Here is a 20,530-nt window from a genome sequence, read left to right as displayed (position 1 = left end):
CCTTAGAAACAGTGATCACTGGAGTGTTCACATAATTGGGTTTATTGCCTTGCTTTTTTTTTTTTTGACTATTTGTGTTTATTGTTATTTGTGTTGCTTGTTCCTTGACTATTTGTATCTATTGTATTGCTAGATCCTCAACCTAAAACTGACCTTAATACATGCATGTAATCATAATGGTTACAAAAAAAGAATTCAAATAAGTCAGAAACTGAAAAGGCAAAAGAAAACACTAGAACTTTTAAAACAAATGAACAAAAGAGCCAAATTTTTTTTCAAGCAATATTCAATGTTCAGCTCTAAAGGTTCACTTTAAATTTCTAATTACAACAACATCAGCAATGATAACACACAGCAAGACATTTAAAAATAACCATATTTTATGACACCTTCAATTTGTCTCATTAAGAAACACTGGAAGTGGGGCTGGAGAGATGGCTCAGAGGTTAACAGTACTGACTGCTCTTCCAGAGCAGTCCTGAGTTCAATTCCTAGCAACCAATCATGTGGTGGCTCATAATCATCTATGATGAGATCTGGTGCCCTCTTCTGGCGTGCAGGCAGAACATTTGTATACATAATAAATAAATAAATCACTGGGAGTTATACATACCTTGGGGGGGGGGTACTTTTCCAGCAGCTGTGATCTGGCCAGTGAAAAACCTTTCAAAGTGATTCGCTGCTAAAACAACAGCCTTATAACTGAAAAAATAAACAGAGAGCTCTATAAAATAAAAGATGGAAGGCCATACATTACTATAACCTGTCGGTTACATAACTGCAGAAGTCTAATGCTTGTACAGTATACTCTATTTATACACTTACCCCTCCAACCCTTCCTATCAGCCTCTAAATACATACAATTACTACATTAGCTTCATAAACACAGACACGAAGGCGAAAGGACCACTTGCCTGCTGGCACTCAGCTAGTCAGCAGCAGGGTGAGAATCCTGCCCTGGGCAGCATTGTTGTGGAGGAAGACTCTCATCCAAAGAGCTACTCAGCCGCTTCCTAACAAGTACTGCAGACCGGCCAAGATAGTTTAAAAAGAAAAGACACCAAATGCCATCAGTGCCTTTCTTCAGAGGTTGAGGCTCCCTATCTTCAAACTTCCCTTTTTTTTTTTTTTTAAACTGTGTTGTTCACATTTTCTTTGATGGCTATGCAGTACTTACATTACACTAGGGGAGGTCTATCTAGATTAGGTGCGATGTTGTATATATTTCACTCTCAGAGGGGAAAAAAAAATCACAACTCTTGATTTGTAGTGGGTGAAAATCTGGGCTCCTGGTCCAGACCAAATGATCAGATCTGAACAAAATAGCCCTGGTTTTCCTCATCTATAAAATAAGAGCCAAGGAGTACATTAAGCTCTGAAAGCTACTGAGAGAACGAAGTTAACACGGATGAAATATTCAGTGTGGTTCTTATCACATGACAAATGCTCAGTAAATAGGATTTAGCTACAGAAACAAGTTATCCAATAAAAACTAACAGTGAGCTGAATCTTTTCTTTAAGAGGATGTCTGGAGCCCCACTACACTAATTCATTCCCACATTATCTTTACTTAGTTAAACACAACTATTTTAATACTAAGACTCATGTGCTGGCTTGCAGCAAAACCTCCCTCTCACAGTTGTAATACTTAATAAAACAATTAATATAAAAACACTGTCATCACTGCTATTACCGTAAGTCATAGTGGAGCAGAAAAAAAATATATTTTCAAGATAGAAAGTAGGTGTTTCTAAACGCTCTGCTCCATCTAAGTACAACCTGCAGTCTGTGGCGCTAATGGGACCTACTTAAGTTGTCTCAAAACATTCTGTTTGCTCAAATGATTCTGCAGCTGCAAGCACTGTTCCAGAACTGATTTTGACATTCTCCTACTTACATGCATCTTTGACAGAATCAACAATACTCCTAGACCTCTGCATGGGACATGTTAAGCCCCACCTTGTGTAGCAGTCACTCTTCCATCCACTAAACATGGCAACAATTTCTTTTGGCCCCTGGCACAGATTTTATACCACTAAGAATGTTTTCAGTAAACCATTTGCTACCTTCTACTAAGGATAAAAAAAACATATTCCAAAGGCTATACTTATGGTTTTTGTTTTTAAAAACATGCTTATCGGATGAAGAAAAAGTTCACAAGACCCTGCCCCTAGCTAAAAGTGATTGGCAGTGGAGGAACTGAAGAAGGAGCTCACTCAGTTTTCTTCCTAGGTTCCTCCTAAGTTGCCCAGTCTCCAGTGAGTGGCGTTTACATGCATGTGCATGCAGACAGAAATAATTGGACTGAATGGACTGTAAAGAAAAAAAAAGGGATATGAAGTTGGGAGGGAGAGGAGGGGCTTCTGGGAAGAGCTGTGGAGGAATGTGGGGTATGATGAAAATTCATTCTATTATGTACACAAACTCCTCAAAGAATAGATAATTAAAATTAAATGCTAAAAACTTAATAGAAACATGTTTATGCTTAAACACCAAACTTACTATAATAACAGCTATGCGCCGAAATATTATTTTCTTGGAAGACTCTAGGCTCACCACATCCCTTTTCTCTTCAGTTATGCAAAGTCTTAACAAACCTGCAAGGATGTCAACTAAACTATAGATGAAACATCAGAGACCCGTTGTATATTTTGGTCTTTTCTCAGGTCTAGAGGACCCTGTGTGCCTGTTTTGGCTAGGTGTCGTATCCTCTGCAACATGACTTTTAGAAGCCTTAAGCCAACTTAACTGTGTTAGCTCTAGGGCCCTAACTAAGCCTAGTAGGGCCTGCTGCTTTTATTGATAGGGAAAGGGACATCCAGTCACCCCTCCTATCCAGCTTTCTTGACTGTTTTTTCTCTATTCATTGCTATGACACTCTAAACTCTATGATCATGCCCCCTTGTGCTTAGAAAAAGATGTCCATAATCCGGTACCTCAATTAGGAAATTGCCATATTCTTTATGGGCCTTCTAGTGTCTCCTCTGAATCTCCTGACTTAATTTTGTTTGTTACTGGTTCATAACTAAAAAAAAAAAAAAAGAAATAAAAACTAGAAATTGGTAAGATTATATAGTCCCTGACTTGAATTTACTCTTGAAATATAAATTTCTTCTAGAAATAAAATGTTTGGATGGCTGAATAAATTGTTCCCAGTTAGACCTGTCAGATAAGAAAACATAAAATATATTTATGCTGATATAAAGTGTATGAATTTGGATGAGCCCACAAATTTAAAATGTTTAGAAATAAGATCTTTTAGGTTAAAATAGGCTAGACATCTAATTTCAGGCTTGGAAGACTGAAGTGGGGTAATCTCACGCTTGAGGCCATCTAAGGCTACATAGTAAATACTAGAAAGGAGTGGAGGAGAGAAAAGAGGCTCTTCAGGCACTCTAAGAACCACTACTGAGCAGTAAGTGAATTAAAGAATCATGATGTAATTTACTATTACAGCAGGAGCTATAATACAATTTACATTTGGCAAAACTGATTCTTGATATTCCCAACAAAAGAAGTAGTAAATTAGCAATGATATTAAACTGGGGTTGATGGGTAATTTAAAGGATTGCCAATAGTGCCCCATGCACACCTTGCCTACAGCAACACCTCCCTCATACATCTGTAAGAGCAGACCATGGACAACGAAAGCCTTGAGATCTTCTCAGTATCCATCTCCAAAAGGTCTATGATGTTACTCTGGTCCTTGATTCTAGCCAAATGTCAATGATCCTTGTCATTGCTGCAGGGTTCTGTCTGTAACAATGTGGGAAGGGAAGTAGCTTACTTTTATCCTCCCAACTCAAGAAGTTCCAAGTCTTTTCTTTATCCAAAGAGACACATCTTTCCCTGGGACACCTGTAAAAGAACAATACAGTTCTCTGTTACACAGAAACTTCTTTTTCATCATAATCCATCAAAGGTTAGAAGAAGCAAGAGGATTCCAAAACCCTCAAGCTTTCACTGTCCTCTGTGGTGGTGGCTGGAATGAACATGCCCCATTTAAGCTCACAGGAAGTAGTACTATTAGGGGGTGCGGCTTGTTGGAGGAAGTGTGTTACTGGGGATGGGCTTCAAGGTTTCAAAAGCTTAAGCCAGGTCCAGTGGCTCATTCTTCCTTCCTGTTTTCTCCAGCACCATGTCTGCCTGTATGCTGCCATGATCCCTGCCATGATGTCAATGGACTAAACCTGTAATCCAGCCCCAATTAAATGCTTTCCTTTATAAGAATTGCCACAATCATGGTGTCTCTTCACAGCAACAAAACACTGACTAAGATACCTTTCCTGCCACTGGCCTTCTCTTGGAGAAATCATCAATCACTTCCCCATGAGTTCCTAAGATGGGGCTTACTTTGGGGTTGCTTTCAATCCTGGATTCTATTCTTTGATGCCCCAATGGGAGGACTATAGGAAACTTGTGCCTTCAAAAGACTCCCCAGGGCAGTGTCTGTGATTTAAATGCTGTATATTTGGTCTTTTTGGAAATGACACTGGAGAAAAATATATGAACCTCTATGGAAAAGACCACAGGGGAACTGTGAGAAACAAACACAGCCAAAATTCTTCAATATTTTAACTTTGCCTCTTGTTACCCAACTAAAATGGCACTTGTGGCCAAATTCTATGAGTGTATTCCTTGAAGACTCCTCACCCTGAATGTTTCTGAAAATTCCACAGTTGCTGAGTGTCAGAAGTGGGCAGCCCCTGCTATAATCTGGGGGCCAGGCCACTGAGTGTAAAGACAGGTAGCTTCAAACAGGACAGAACAAAACACATGTTCTGAGTTTCTCAGTTCCTCTGAAACCCAACTTGTCCATTGCTGCATTGTGGCCACCTCTAAGATCCAATTCAAAAATCTCTTCTCTCCTCCTGTCATTGGTTCAAAATGACAGAGGGAGAGAAGAGATTTTGTACTGCTCAAGGGGAAGAAAGCAAATTTCTTTATAATTTTTTAACATAGCTCCTAGACACTGTTCTGAATTTAAATGACTGCTCATAAAGTTTAATGACTTTTAAGGGGAAAAGCATTCCAAAAATAAATTTTTTTCCCATAGCCCACTGATGCTTAAGTTTATGTTGCATAATTAATTACAGACATTAGTTTTTTTAATTTTTTATTATATTTATTTATTGTATGTGCATGCAAGTGTGCAGTCACGAATAAGGTCATGTACAAGTGTCTACACATGTGCGCACACACACACAAACACACTCATGAATGTTATACTGTGTGTGTGTGTGAATCAAAGGACATCCTGGAGAGTTTGCTCTGTAGGGATCAGATTCAGTTCCTTGAACTTGGCAAGAAGTGCCATTATCTACGAGCCATATTACCAGTCACAGAATCATCGTATTTTAATTAACTAATTTATTTATTCTTCTCTCATATATTACATCTTCACTGCAGTTTCCCCTCCCTACCCTCCTCCCAGTACCTCTCCGCCCCACCACCCCCCTTCCTCTGAATCCACTCCTCATTCCCCTTCAGGAAAGAGCAAACCTCTCAAGGCTATCACCCAAACGTGGCATAACAAGTTATAAGTCTAGGCATATATCTCATATCAATCCTGGATGAGGTACCCCAGTAGGAGGAAAAGGGTCCCAAAAGCAGGCAAAAGAGTCAGAGATGGGCACTGTTCCCACTGAGAAGTCCCACAAGAACACCAAGCTACACAACCATAACATACATACAGATGACCTAGGTCAGACCCATACAGGCTTCCTGGTTGTCATTTCAGTCTCTGTGAGACTCTTTGAGGCCTGGTTAGTTGATTCTGTGGGCCATGTTCTTATGGTATCCTTGACCCCTCTTGTTCCTATAATTCTTCCTCCTTCTCTTCCATGAATTCTCTGAGCTCCACCTTATGTTTGGTTATGGCAGTCATCGTCTTATAAACATCAGACATTGACTTCCAATCAACACACTTCTGCTGAGGTCTTTATTTCATATCAGAAAAAAATAACTCTTTAGAAACAAGAACAAAAAAAATCATCCTCTATTGGGTGTGTGTATATATATATTCATATCATTTCATCATACATATTCATTTAATTTCAACAACTACCCCACAAAGACCATTCCTGTCACAATTAATTATTGTTAAATTTTGCTAATAATACAGTCTACCCTACCCTACTGGGATAGTCCTTAGGATACACATGAACTTGTCCTGTGAGTTAGAGAAGTTCAGATGTTCTAACTGACATCTTATCCAGGAATCATATTCCCTATTCTACCCCAAAGGGATTCAGAGAAACTGCTAATGAAAGCAAGCACTGGATATTTGAGAAAACCCATGGAGGAAGACCTAGACCCCTATATCATATGTGCTATGAGCGGCAGTTAGCACAGCTGGAATAATACAATTAGGGATGATCATCCAAAACTTGTGACTAACTCCAGAAAGTTATACTGCTTTTGTTCTTCCTTTAAATTTGAATTTATTGAGCAGGGCTGTCAGGAGTAATCAACATTGTCCTTGGGTTTGTTTTTTTACTTAGCTAGAGTGAAAACTTCTGGCTGCACTTATATAAATACCACAGAACTGTCCCTGAGTGTGTAAAGGACCTGTGAATGACTAGGAAGAATGTACACACACAATACACACAGATACACACACACACACACACACACACACACACACACACACACACACACATGGATTTAGGCAATGTATACTCATTGCCTGGGTATTACTTTCTCTGTTTCCAGACTATATTACAGAACTAATGACCAGGTTTATTTCTGCAAACGGTCTTCTTTTACCTGTATTCCCAAGTAACCTCATAGCAATGAGTTCTCTGCAATAACTCCTAACACTTTATTCCTAAAACACTCATTTTCCAGCCTTTCACGTGTAAGACAGAAGTACCTCTTCAACAATTAGGAGAGACACAAACTAAAAATAAAAAGATTTGCTTACTTACAGGTCCTGGCAGATACAGAGCTTGCCTGAAAGCTACACACTCCCAAGTCAGAAGGTACAGGTAGGGAGAGAGGAACTCATGGGAAAATTTTATTGGTCCAGGGTTTCCCATGGTGGAGCTAGATCCAGAAATATCACTGTGTGTCTTCACAGTGCGTGTGGGGTACAGTAGCCAGTGAGGACAGTCAAGTAGGGTATATTAGCTACCCTTCAGAAAGCTATTATTGGGAGGTGGGAGGGTGCAGCACCCATCTGAACTGCAGGTGGTAGAAACACTAACTTTCAAGACTGATTGAGCCCTGATTCTGATAGGAAAAAAAATAAGTGTGTGTGTGTGTGTGTGTGTGTGTGTGTGTGTGTGTGTGTACGCGTGCATATAGTTTAATTATGTGTTGGGGGTGTACATATATGCACATGAGCGCACAATGAAGCCACTGGCATTAGATCACCTGAAGCTGGTGTTACTAGCAATTGTAAGCTATCCAACATGGGTGCTATGGGCCTAACTCTGATCCTCTACAAAAACAGTACAAATTTTAACCACTGAGTCATCTCTCTAGTCCTTACAAATTAATTTAGAGTAGATGCTTAGGCAACATAAAATTGTAAGAATTCACCACACCGATAATGGGTATGTTCCCTTAATACAAATCCACTAACCCAACTTCATTCAATTATAGGCATTTTCATAATGACTTTTGACTAGATGGCATTGCCTCTAAGAGTCCACATACTAACGTATTGAATAAGAAACATATAAGAAAGCACTAGTTTAAGCTACCCAGAGATAAAGAAACTAATTCCAGATGCAGCAGTAATGTTTCCCAATTTTCCTTCAGACACTCATGTAAAAACATGACTCACAAAAATAATTGGTTTATTATTTTTAAAGGTATATGATATACTTGAAATAAATTGTCTTTGTGTAGCTCATCACTATTTGCAGTGAATAAACACTAATACAAATTTTTAAGTCTGGAAAAAAAACTAGTATAAATATAATGTAAAAAGAAAACAGTTTTGTTTGTGTGGTTGTTTAATTCTGCACTTCCCAAAGTACTTCTGACAGAACATGAATCCCATGAGATGTTTTGTCAAACGGTAGGCTCCCATGGTCAAATCAGCCTGAGAAATATAGCCATCTCTAATTGCCATCCCTTTTGGGAATTCCCTCCTAGGGCTCTGTAAAAGCAAAGGCCTGGTTTAGGGATGTTTTGTTTTGTGTTGTTCTGTTTCCTATGAAATATTCTTTAAACGTTGACACATTCTACAGTCCCACAGAACTGCTTCTGTTGTTGTACAACTTATCTAGGGTATGGCTTTGATAGAAGAGAATGGGAATGCCACTTTGGGGAGATAAAAAATAGTAAGAAATGTACGGAGCACTCACTAGAAGGTAAACTTGCATTTCTAACTGGCTTTCGAGGGTTATCTTAGTAAAGTACCTTAAGCTTGGTGTCTCAAAAACCAGAACTTCCTTCTTCTTCTCTTAATGTCCTGGAGGCTACATGTCCATACTCGAGTTGACAACAGGGCTGTGCTTTCTTCAAATACTAGAGTGAGGGATTCTTTCTTGCTGTCTAGCCTCTGGTAGATATCAGCAATCTTAGGCAGTTCTTGGTTCACAGATATGGTTCATTCCAATCTGTGTGATCCAACTCTGAGGGTGTTGTGTACTGTAGTTTTTCCTGTGTCTTCACATCAACTTTCTATAGTGTCTGTGTCTCTGGCCCTTCTCTTCTTTGAGAAGCTTTGGTCATATTGAGCTTGGTGCTCACTTTACCTAGTATGACTTTGTCCTAACTTAGATTGCTTATGGCGCTATCTCCAAATAAGGTTGCATTTACAGTTAAATGAGGTTAAATATTTGTGAGGGCTATTTTGCAAGGCATCATTCACCCCACAACAAGACATCTGTACTGTCTATCTCATGAGATGACTGTAAAAAATATACACCTATATAATTCCTCATGAACAGGCACAGAGGTTCCTCTCCTGGTTGATCCTAGGACCTGGCAAATTGAAAATAAATACATATAACCATACTCTACAAGGCTGATTAACTGTATGTAACCCAACCTGATATTTTCACAAATATATTTTAAGTGCCTTGATTTATGACTGTTTTGTTCTCTTGGAATATGTTCACATTGGAATATGGTATTTGGCGGTAACTTGAATCTATATTTCCCAGGCTATGGTCACTCGTATTTGGCTCCAGAATGAACTGTCTCATATTCCTTATAAGTGAGAGCCATGATTCTGAATTAACGCCAGGAGAGGTCGTGCATCCAAGGACCTTGACAGTCTGCTATGTCACTCTCATTGCTTCTCACTTGCAGCCAAGCAGGCTTCTCTGTCCAAGGGCTCCGGCAAATTGCATTTCCTCAACAAGACATTTCTAGCCCCGACTCCAGACTCATCAGGTTAACAGGAAATGGTGGGCTGTCCCATGCTCAGCACATATCAGGATCTCTGTCAAACTTTGTCAAGCTCCAGGTAGGTATAAAATCAATCCATAGTAGCCACTGGTGGTTTTATTTAATAGTCATTTTATAAATAAGATCAAAATCCAGAGACATGGAGTAGCTAACAGGCTCATCAAGTTCGCTCTCCAGGTGAGGCTTCGACCAAGCTACCACCTCTCAACCACAACCCCATATTGTCCCACGGTGAACTTCATTCATATCCTACGCACTGTGTGCATTAAAGAAAATGCTTTCTCTAACCAAGAGTCACCTCTGAAGTGGTGAATGAGTCAGATGTGTTAACCAACAGCCTTGTGAGATGACAAGAGCCAGAAGGAAATGTGAAGTGTGTGATAATGTGTCCAGAGGAGAGGCAGCTGGTCCGGGTTTTAGGTGATGATAATGGAGTGTCTGTCTCCCTGACATCCCATCACACTGGCTGAAAAGAGAGGGTCAAGAATTCCAGACAGGACAGTACAAAGTTCATATGGAGAAATGTAAGCTATATACTACCATCCAGGAGAGACATACAAAGACAAGATACAGTGCAAGAGGAGTCTGTGTCCATAATAGGACATTTGGGTTTTATCCTCTGGGCAACAAGAGCCCTCCAATAGGTGGGAGCTTGTGTATATTGTTAGAGAGGTGCCTCTGGCAGTGGATGGAGGAGTGTAGGGAGGGCTAGACGGCTGAATCAAGAGGCTGATAAAGGAGCAGCCGTTGAAAATATGACTGCAGTAAGCAGAGCAGACCATCTCTGCTTCTGAAAATGTTGCGAAGGGTTTTCTGCTGAGAGAGGCTGAGTCATGAAGAGCAGACTGTGCTCTCTGAAGACACCGCAACTGATAATCTCAGGGCACTAAATGACTAACAGGAAGGTAGCTTTTATAACATGGCCTCAACAGCAGGAAGAGTCAGATGAGATTATCATCATCTTGCTCAAAACATGTTAGCATTTAAAACCTGGGAATCATTTCTGGAATTTTCCATTTCGTGGGTTTTTTTGAGCCACAGTTGACCACAAGTATAAACCATGGATAAGGAAAGACGTCCATGCATTTCCCCTGAAATTCAGTAGGACTGGTTTGACTCCCATCCCTTCTACACTCTATCTGTATAGAGTATAAACTTCACCCTCTGGGTCTGAGTTTCTATTTTTAAAAGGAAGTTAATAAAGTTAGCCCCCTAGGACTGTTTTGGATTTAAAGTGAAATAACGTCTTAGTTCTACATTGTGGGTAGCAAACCAATTCACTTTTACAAGTTCTGTGACTCACACACTCACACACGCACACACTCATACATACACACTCACACACTCACACACACAGTCATACTCATACATACATACTCACACACACACACTCACTCACTCACACACTCACACACTCAATCACACATTCACAATACACACATACACACACATACTCACAGACACACAAACATACACACACACTCACACCCACTCACACATTCACACATACACACTCACACACTCACACACATACACACATTCACTCACACACACTCACACACATTCACACACACTCATACATACACACACTCACACACTCACACTCACACACTCACTCACACACTCACGCACTTGAATCCCGTGCTTTGACAGATATGTTATGCAGATGCATCACACTGCCCTGAGAAGTAGCAGACTGCATACTCCGTTCTGCCAGGGCCCTGTTTGAGAGGTCTTATTTAACTCTATCATTAATCAATGATGCTCCTTTACCACATCCTTAAAGCATGTGCGTTACACACAGTAGGAGGATTTGATGGTCCAGGAGAATCTGTAGCCCTCCCCTTAGGTCCCTCCTCCCTTGCATCTAATTAGTTGTGCGCCTAATTCCTCTTCACTAAGAGGTTTTTGTTTGGATAACACCCTTCACTTCATAACTCTCCTCACAATTTTGTTTCTCATTTTCTCCCTAAACTTTTGAACACAGCTGGCTCTTTGCTCCCACAGCTGCTGCACACTGAGGGGCCTCCTGTTTCACAGTTCTTACAAACGGTATCACTTGCTTTTCTTGTTGCTGTGACCTGACTATGCTTGCCTGACACAAAGCAACTTAAGGATGGGGGTTTGTTTGGGACCACGATTTAAAGGCTTATAGTCCATCACAGCACAGAAGATGCGGCACATGGGCAAGGGTTGGATGGTCACTTTCAATCCAGTCAAGTAGCAGAGAGCAGACAAGAAGTGCAACCCATGTAAAACCAAGCGCAAACACATGAGCCCATGAAGGACATTTTATATTGAACCGAAAAAAAAAAGAGAGGTTTTTTTGAAGGTAACAGAGCCAAAGCTGGATCTTACTAGCTGAGACACATTGAACAAGTGACTTTACCTCTCTGGGACTTGGTTTGTCTATCTGCAAATGCCACAGTGGACATCACAGCTAGCAGGAGGGTGAGGATTCAATGGCACCCACTACTACTATTTAATTTCAAATGTATGACTTAGAAAGTATCCAGTGCCCTCTAAGTAAACAGGTCTGAACCGAAGAAGGCTGAAAGCAAGGCAAGAACACACCCCATCACCCCCTGGGGGTCAGAGGCACCCTGACTGCTATCAAATTGTACACCTACGTATTAACCAAGCACCCAAGCCTCTACCCAGAGGAAAGGTGACCACTTCACATAGCCTGTCAATGTATGCTCCACTCCCACAGCTATTAGGGTAACATTAACTAAGCCTGCTTCCTCAAAATACAAGACCTCCTCTTTTCTCTGAAGTCTTTAAGAGTAGACACCTTGTTTTGTCTGGCAGGACTAAAACTGTGGATGTCAGACTCCCACCATACCTCTTACCTCAGCGTTACTAAATTTCTTGCCTGAAGGACAATTCAACTCAGTCTATCTAGCAAGCTGGCTGTAATCCAGCAGAACTGGCTAGCTCAAAATTCCCCGGGTCTAATATTAAGGAGGCAAAAGTTTCTCATGCATTGGTACAAATATAAAAACAAAGACAGACAGTTGATTGATTTATATTGGGGAAACCATGTTATTTATTGCCTTCTGCAGCAAGAGAGACAGAGAAGAATACACAAACTCAGGGTTAAATTCTGTCCTTTCGTTTATTAGTTCTGTGACCTGGGACAGGCAGTTTTACCTCCTGCCTCAGTTCCTTATCAATGGAATGGGAGTGGTGATAATAATCCATACTTCATGGATTTGCTGGAAAGATGTATATGAATGACATTTAGGCCAGAGCCTGGATCATAGACACCACCAGAGAAAGGTTCACTGTGCCTGCTGTAGTTACTGCACAGGCTCTCAAAAGTAGTTCCCTGATATGCAGAGAGAACGCGGCCCTCCTTCAGAGTAGAAAAGCCCACAAACATATCTGTCTCTCCAAACTCCAGACCACAGAGTGCTGAACTGATATGCCCTTCAAAGCAGAGACGTAGCATTAGGAACCTTCCTGAAATCTAAGCTGCAAAGATAGAACCAAACTCCAGAAGACACTAAAGTCATCTTGGAAACAAACGCAAAGTTTTCTAGGCCCTTCAGATTTTCTTTTTCAAGGGATTGACATAAACTAAGCGACTGGAGATGAACACAAAAATACAGATTGAAAATATCTGTAACTGTCACAGCTTTTAAATGAGGAACTGGTGCTGTGGCTTCCAGGGTCGTGAGGAGGAAATGAACACCCTGGGTTCGATTCCTACAGACTCAGTACCCTAGAGGATTCTGATGTCCTGATTCTTCCATCTGTCACTCCCAGAGTGCCTCAAAGATTCCCAGAGTAGAGGCCACTTCATGGGGCACCAGACTAATGACTCTTGGCCAAAGTTCACTTATGTACAATCAACAGCTGAGCACAGTGGGAAAAAGTTTGCTGATGGTTCCATTGGAAGCTGGAACTCATTACTTAAGCATGCATGGCCCTGAAAACCCTTTGGGGAGGCAGTTCTCTGTGTCACTTTCTCTACTTCAGAGATTTCCAACAGCTTTGGAGAGCCTTCTCAGGCTAGGTCCAGGTCCTTCACCTCAGCACCTCAGGGAAACTGAAGTTCCCCCTCAGTAGCCCGTGCGCAGTTTCTCAATATTGTTTTTTCTTCTTTTGCAGCCCACCATCAGCTCAGATCTCATAGTTAGAAGTCTCAGGATCATGCCCTTCCTCTTGGATGCCAACCAAGAGTACACTGACTCACCCTGATGTTCCACATGAAGACATTGTGGGTGTCATTCATGAGATGTCATGGGTTCCTGGTGTGGCTGGAAGGTCCTAAGGAGCAGTGTTTAAACCCATTCTATTTTCATCAGGGACCTCTCTGAGGGAATAGAGAGTCCTTGAGGGGCAGTGGCAGAGTGGTTTTAATATCTAATTGTTCCAACAGGCCAAATTTCCTGTGTGGCTCCAAATGCACCAAGAAATTTCTTTCTTATGATTGCCTCACCTAATTGGTTGCTCTGTAAATAAAATTTCCACCTACTTTTCTCAAGAAAGGATTCCTCAGGAATCCACCAGCATTGGTGGGAGAGATGTTCTCAAGATGGTGGGAGATGTTGAGTCATCTGACCTTCATTCTAATCAAATTCCAGAATGATAACGATCTAAGAAAATTCAGAAACCCCCAAAATAATGTCTGCATGTCACTATCTTGGTTTCATATTTTAGTTTTAATGAACAAGAACATCAAATGGTATGACACTAAGTTTCCTACTTCAAACAGTTTGTAAAAGTTATGGTAGTTGGATAGTTAACATTAGTGATCTCTCTCAGCTACTAACCTACCTTTGCCCTTCAGCTTCTGTCTTCTCTCTCTGCCTCTCTCTGCCTTTCTCTAACCCGTGAGAATGTACTGATGCCACCAGACCCTTCTTTGCCGAAGTCAGATGGCCTTGTTGAAAATACATACATGGCATCATGTCCATCTTCCACTAAAAGGAGAACTTAGTGACAGAATATGTACATGAGACCCTTTGCAACATATTATGCAGATATGGATAGAAAAAGAGGCACCCCAAGGAGATGCATATTGCCAGAGCCACCTTTGGGGCAAAGACCCATGAGTGGGGCCCTTGAGACATTCATCAGGTAAAGACACTTGCAGCCTAGCCTACGTATTTAAGTTGGACCCCTAAGATGCTCATCATGGAAGAAGGGAACCAACTGTAGTCTTCCAGTTTCCACAGACATGCTGTCGAATGCACACACACAAACATACACACACATGAAAGAAATGTAATAAAATTTTAAACTTAAAAAAACTGCAGGAGTAGAAAATACACTTAAAATTATATATGCCCAAAATGTGATATCTCATAGTTATCCATCCGGTATTGGTACTTCAACAATAGCTGCTCTTACAGAAAAGGGATGGCTCTGGATGGGAGTGGTTGGTGGTAAGGAACTGGGAGGAGTAGAAGGAGAGAAAACTATAATCAAGATTTATTGTGTGAGAAAAGGATCCATTTTCAGTAAAAAGGAAAGAAACAATAGCAGCACCTTTTATTTCTTTTGCAAACTACACACACACACACACACACACACACACACACCATGTTTAGGCAGTTTGTGCATTCTAAGTGATTTCTTGAGTGATTGCTCTTCCTGCACACAGCGGTACCTATCAATTGCAAACACATTTACAGAGGACTACTCCCTTAAAACTAGAGTCTTTTCATAATTTCATTCATTTCTGTGTTATTCTCAAGAATGGGTGCTCCCAAATGTTTAGTGATCCCAGGAATACAGAAAGTATTAAGGCCTTGCAGATGGTTGAGCTCCATAAGCATGAGAGACACCCCTGACTCCAAAAGCAATAAATAGCATTGTCTCCTTCATCCCAGCTCTCTCTTCACCAAATTGCATTGTTCCTTTCTCTACTACTTACAAAGCTAACTTTTCTCCCATGCTCGTTTTAACTGCCAACATTCAAGCATTACAGTAAAAGGACCATCAGTGCACAGAGAACATGTGTTAAAAGTTCTGCCCTCCTTGAGATATCACTTCTTTGTAAAGCATTATTTTTGGCTAAGTGTGTGCTTCTCTATGATTCTTATAGCTTTCATTAAATCTTGGTTAAAATTATATGAGTCTATGATACATATTAAATTCATAGATTTAATTGTACTTTAAAAACTTAACTTTGGGGCTAGTAAAGTAAGATGTCTCAGAGAATAAAGGCATTTTGCCGTGCAATCTTGATAGCCAGGTTTGATCCCCAGAACTCATGCAAACTCAAAAAGAGAGAATAAACCCCACAAAGTTGTCTTCTGGCCTCAACATATGAACCATGGCATGTGCATAGCTCACCCAGAAGTCACATATTACATGCCATGGATACACCACACACACACACACACTGATAGTACATTTTTGAACCATCACCTTTCTTGTTGTTTTCTAATCTACGTCATCAGTGCATTATGGGAAACTGGAGATGGCTGTTATTATCCAGCATCTTAGAAAGGCTGAATTAGTCTACACGAGTCTCACTTCCCAAATGCTCTGACACCAGAGGCGAAAGGCAGAAGATCAGCAAATACTATCTGAGAGAATGCTGTGGTATACAGATTAGTTGACTGCTTAACTGGAATGGGAAGAGGGCCAGTGAAGATGAGGAGAAAGAGCAGGGGAAAAGGGGGAGGGGAAGGGAAGGAAGGATATGGCAAAAAAAAAAAAAAAAAGTAAGGAGAGGAGGAAAGGGGGGAAATTCTCTCTTGTGTGTACCTAGAGTTCTACCTTACAGCATAATTATCATTTATCCAACTCAAATTCCTATCTAAGTATCATTTCTTCCACAACAGAGACAGACAGACAGACAGACAGACAGACAGACAGAGAATTCTCTGAACCTCCAAGTCTTGGCTACCACAGTTATTGTCTTTGCAGTTATTGTTGTATACAATTTTCTTTTTATAATGAATGTTGTTAGTGTGTTTTTTCTTAAAAATTTTTTTTGTTCCTCCAAAATCCAGGTCAAAGATCTGTGAATTCTGAAGAATGCAAAGTCAAGAGGGCTGAAATCTGGCTCCAAGGTAACACTAGCCTAGCATATGTGGGGTCATGAGTTCTCACACTGTCAAAGGGGAGGTAAAACTCTAAGATCAAGGACTCTGGAGTAGGACACACTGCAAGGGTTCTTATCTCAGCATTATAGAAAATGATAGTGTTTTGCCCAAGCAAGCAAATGACCTCTCTCATTGGGACAGAGATCTGTACCTGTTTGAATTAACAATGTGGGCCATTTCCAAATCTTAGAATCTGCCAGGTAGCCGAGTTGCTGTCAAGGCAGGAAGTGGCTTAGGGTGAAGACTGTTCTCTGTGACAGGGTGCAGAAGAGGTGGCCTCTAACAGGCTCATTGGAGAAGACTTATGTAGGAAAGTCTTTTTTTTTTTTTCTTTCTTTCAAGAAAAAAAAATAACAATAGAAGAAATAATTCTGGATTACATTCTTAAATTTTCTCAGTTTAATTAATATTTAGTTTCCAAAATAGACAGCCTCTGCTTCTCTCTCTCCTTCTTTTATCTCCTCCCTTCTTGCTCTTCCTCTGGTTGCTTCCCAATCTGTTTATTTATCTATCTATTTTGAGATTGTGTTTCAAGTTACCCAGGCCAAAGATGACCTAGAACTTCTCATCCCCTTCCTGACTCCTCCTCTTCTTGAATGTGGGGTGATGGGCATGCATCCCCATAATCCAGTTTATGCAGCACAGAGGATAACTTCTCCAGGCTTCTGCATCCAAGGCAAGAATGCTACCAACCAAGCCATGTCCCCACCCCACCATACCCACTTCAATATCCTCCAAAGATTAGGAGTCATACCAAAGATACAAACGCTTCTGCTGACTGGACTCTCTTCCTATGGACCATCGAGTTTGAGGTTTTAGCTCACACCTAATGGACTCTTTGGGTCAAGGAAACCAGCCTGTACTACCACCCAATCATCAATCCAATGGGAGTTTCCCTTTAGACGTTATCCAATATTACTACATTTTCTCCGTGGGTCAATGAATAGAAGTTAGTGACTAGTTCCCAACTATGAGTTACTTTGTTTATACCTTCCCATTCTTCTCAATGGCGTCCCACATACTGAGTATAATGCCAAGACTCTGTCTTCAGGCTCTTCATGTACAATAGACAAGAGCACACAAAAATCACTCCTTTACAAGGGGATAGGGGGTTCATGTGCTGAGAAACGTATGCATGGGACAGTGGATTTCAAGAGGCTCTCTAGCAAAGATGAACAATCATAGCAAAATGCTTATCTTCCCTTGTGCTATTCAGCATGCTGCTGCTGCATTAGCCAAAGTTCTGAGTAGCTGCATGATCCTTTATGAGTCTTTTCTCCTATAAGCTTAGTTCAGGGGACCAGTATGTCTTTGGTGCCTGCTGTTTAGGGCAAACAAGAAAAGAGGAGAGGTCCTCGGTTATTAACAGTTTCTGAGGGGATTCTGACACATAGGAAGGAGTCTCCATCATCCACTCCTCACAAAAGTGGCTTAGCAGAGGGAGTTCCTCCTAGGCCTAAGGTAGATAAAGGCAGAAGAGACCAAAGTTCAAGTCTGAGCTCTGCTTTTCTGTCATAGTATTTCATCCTTCAACTCCAAAACCCTCATCTGCTGAGGGAATGAGATTAAATGGACAAGTTGGGAGTGGCCTAACCAGCTTGGTTCCTAACACACTGAGGACTAGCCATAACTACAACACAATGGGTGACAGCCATGGACAAAACTCAGAACTGAGCGCAGGGCTTCTTTCTAGCCACCTGGAAAAAGGAGTTGGGGCAATTTTATCTGGAGAATAAACAGAAGGTGCAATCCATCTACTCACTTCTGTTTAATTTACTTTTTGTTTTTATTATATGTGTTATATGTATTTAAGGTGAGGAAGAAGATAAGCTGAGTGGTGTGTAAATGACACATTTTACCAACCAGACAAGTCTGCACATATACTTCTTCTTCTTTCTCCAAATACAGATAGATAACTATTTTCAATAAAAGAGGACGCATGTTACATTGATGTTCTATATCCTGCTTTTTCTAGCCACTGAGACATAATCATCTTTTATTTTCCAAGTGATATAATATTAATGCCATTATTTAACTAATAACATGCAGATAAAACAAAATTCATTTAATCAATTCCATAAAATAGTTATTATTTGGGTTGTAAGAATGTAGCCAGGTCCTCTGGGCTCACCAATTTGCTTCTACCTAGGGAAATACACTATGACCCCAGGGCTTTGTTTTTGCCATCTCCAAAATGAGAAATATATTCTCTATAGATACATGAAAACATGTCTCTATATACTAATATACTACATAAATGCTTATATGCATCAAAGATGCTAAAGAGATACTATCCTCCATGGGATGAAAACAAGAATAAATCCATTTGACATGCTGTTTATTAAATTAAGTTCATGTATATTCCTGTGGGAAGCTCAGAAAAGAACAAGGACTAACTTAGCCTGGGTAAGTTGTCTTTTATCTGTCTATTCTTTCTAAGGGGAGAAAGCAATACACAGCTCTGATATAAATTTAGTCCATTTTTTTCTTAGAGGGATATGGATCCAGTAAAAACAATTTCTCTTGGAAAGCAGGTTAAGTCATTAGATCCGGTCTTAACCATCTGCTGTACCTGTGGTATGTTTGTAACTGGCCACACATTAAATGTCCAGCTCTTGAATGACCTTGCTAGGTTATGAAAGAAAAGAAATATGGCAGCCTTGACAGATACTAGCACACACTGCGCTTAATGTTAACATATTTAGAACCTTCTAGACTTTCAATGTCTCTAGTTCCTACCTTCCCAAGCTATGGAAACAAATCTACTTACTTCAAGCATTAGTGAACTGAAGCTTTCAAGTAGGGTCTCATCTCAGGAGTTTAATGGTTGAGATTGACAACAAAGATTTCTAAAATTCTTATATACCCCATAAATTAGCTCTATAACTTATTTACAGACTTAAAAAGAGACTTGCCTTCAATTGCGTCTTCTTATTTCTTCATTCATATTATTCTAAGTTACATGTAAGAGACTAAAAAGTATTTCAAACAGCTTATTTTTTTTAACTGACTATTCATTAATAGCAGACAAAAACAAACTAAAGACTGGTCAATACCGGGAAATCTGTTTTTGGTTATTTGAGGGGCTGTTTTCTAATCTCCTGAGATGAAGTGATTCTGACTGAGGTGCAGCCCAAGCTAAAACAAAACACCAATGAGTGCTCCAAAATGAATGGGTCCCAAGCACACAACCCTCCATGCATCCCCAGTGCACCTCTGAACCAAACCACTCAAGTACACCTCAGATATAATCTCTCTTCTAAAAGCAAGGCTTCTGAGTAGGAAAAAGTCTTACAGGCTAAGATGACCCAATCTATGCAAAATAGGGAAGAACCCATATGGCAAAATCTATATGCCAAAGGAGGGCAAATTTTAGTGCCTCGTACAGCAGTTTGCAATTACGAGTTCGCAGAATTCATGGCAGCGTGAATAAAACACACGCCTTAAAAGAAGAAATAAATACAAATGTGTTCTTAGTTTATATATGCAACTATGAAAGAAAGCTAAAATTATATGTACCCTAAAAGAAGGAAGGAAATACTCTCAACTGCCAATCAAGTCTATCAAGTCTTGTGGTGATCTTTCCTACATTCTACAATATTTTTGTACTTACTCCTCTTTTTTTAGTTTACCATATAATGTGGTAGAACAAACACTGATAGAACAAACAAACATGCCATTCCTCTAGGACCCACAGTTCTCAGTAACAAATTAACACAAGTGGAAACCTACCTGTGCCTCTGCCTTCAGCTGTCCTGGTGTTTGACTCTGCTCTGACTCCTAGCTTCTCCTCCCTAGAACGCAGCTTGTTTATTTAAAACAAAAGTGAAACAGCCGCTGTTTTATGAACAGTGTCAGCCAATAGCAAGACGAGAAGGAACTTGGGTCAACAGGACCTCAGCTTTATGGCACTGTCGTGGGAGTGGGTGCTGGATTCTTTTTTCAGAAGTCAGAGAACTTCCAGCTAGTGACTGTCAACCTCTTTCAAGTCATGTTGGAATTGCCCTCCCTATGATGATTGGTTTTTGTTGGGGTTTTTCTTTTCTTTCCTTTCTTTCTCCCTTTCTTGTTTTCTTTCCATTAGCACCTTTTGC

General features: G+C 40.4%; 1 protein-coding gene across 1 annotated transcript in view; it reads right to left on the bottom strand.

Annotated features, from left to right (window-relative positions):
* The window catches only part of Cysltr2 (cysteinyl leukotriene receptor 2), a 33,270-nt gene extending 12,998 nt beyond the window's left edge, over positions 1–20,272 (bottom strand). Inside the window, exons 1-3 of the mRNA XM_076930745.1 lie at positions 20,169–20,272; positions 3,788–3,858; positions 614–702 (exon numbers count right to left, since the gene is read on the bottom strand). The gene's annotated coding sequence lies outside the window, so the exon portion shown is untranslated. The remainder of the gene's footprint in view (positions 1–613; positions 703–3,787; positions 3,859–20,168) is intronic.
* Between the last annotated feature and the right edge of the window lie 258 nt (positions 20,273–20,530).

This window comes from Arvicanthis niloticus, chromosome 3 (assembly GCF_011762505.2).
Source record: "Arvicanthis niloticus isolate mArvNil1 chromosome 3, mArvNil1.pat.X, whole genome shotgun sequence".
NCBI lineage: Eukaryota > Metazoa > Chordata > Mammalia > Rodentia > Muridae > Arvicanthis > Arvicanthis niloticus.
Note: the sequence above shows the minus strand (reverse complement) of the source record. Positions and strands in the feature narration are given on the sequence as shown.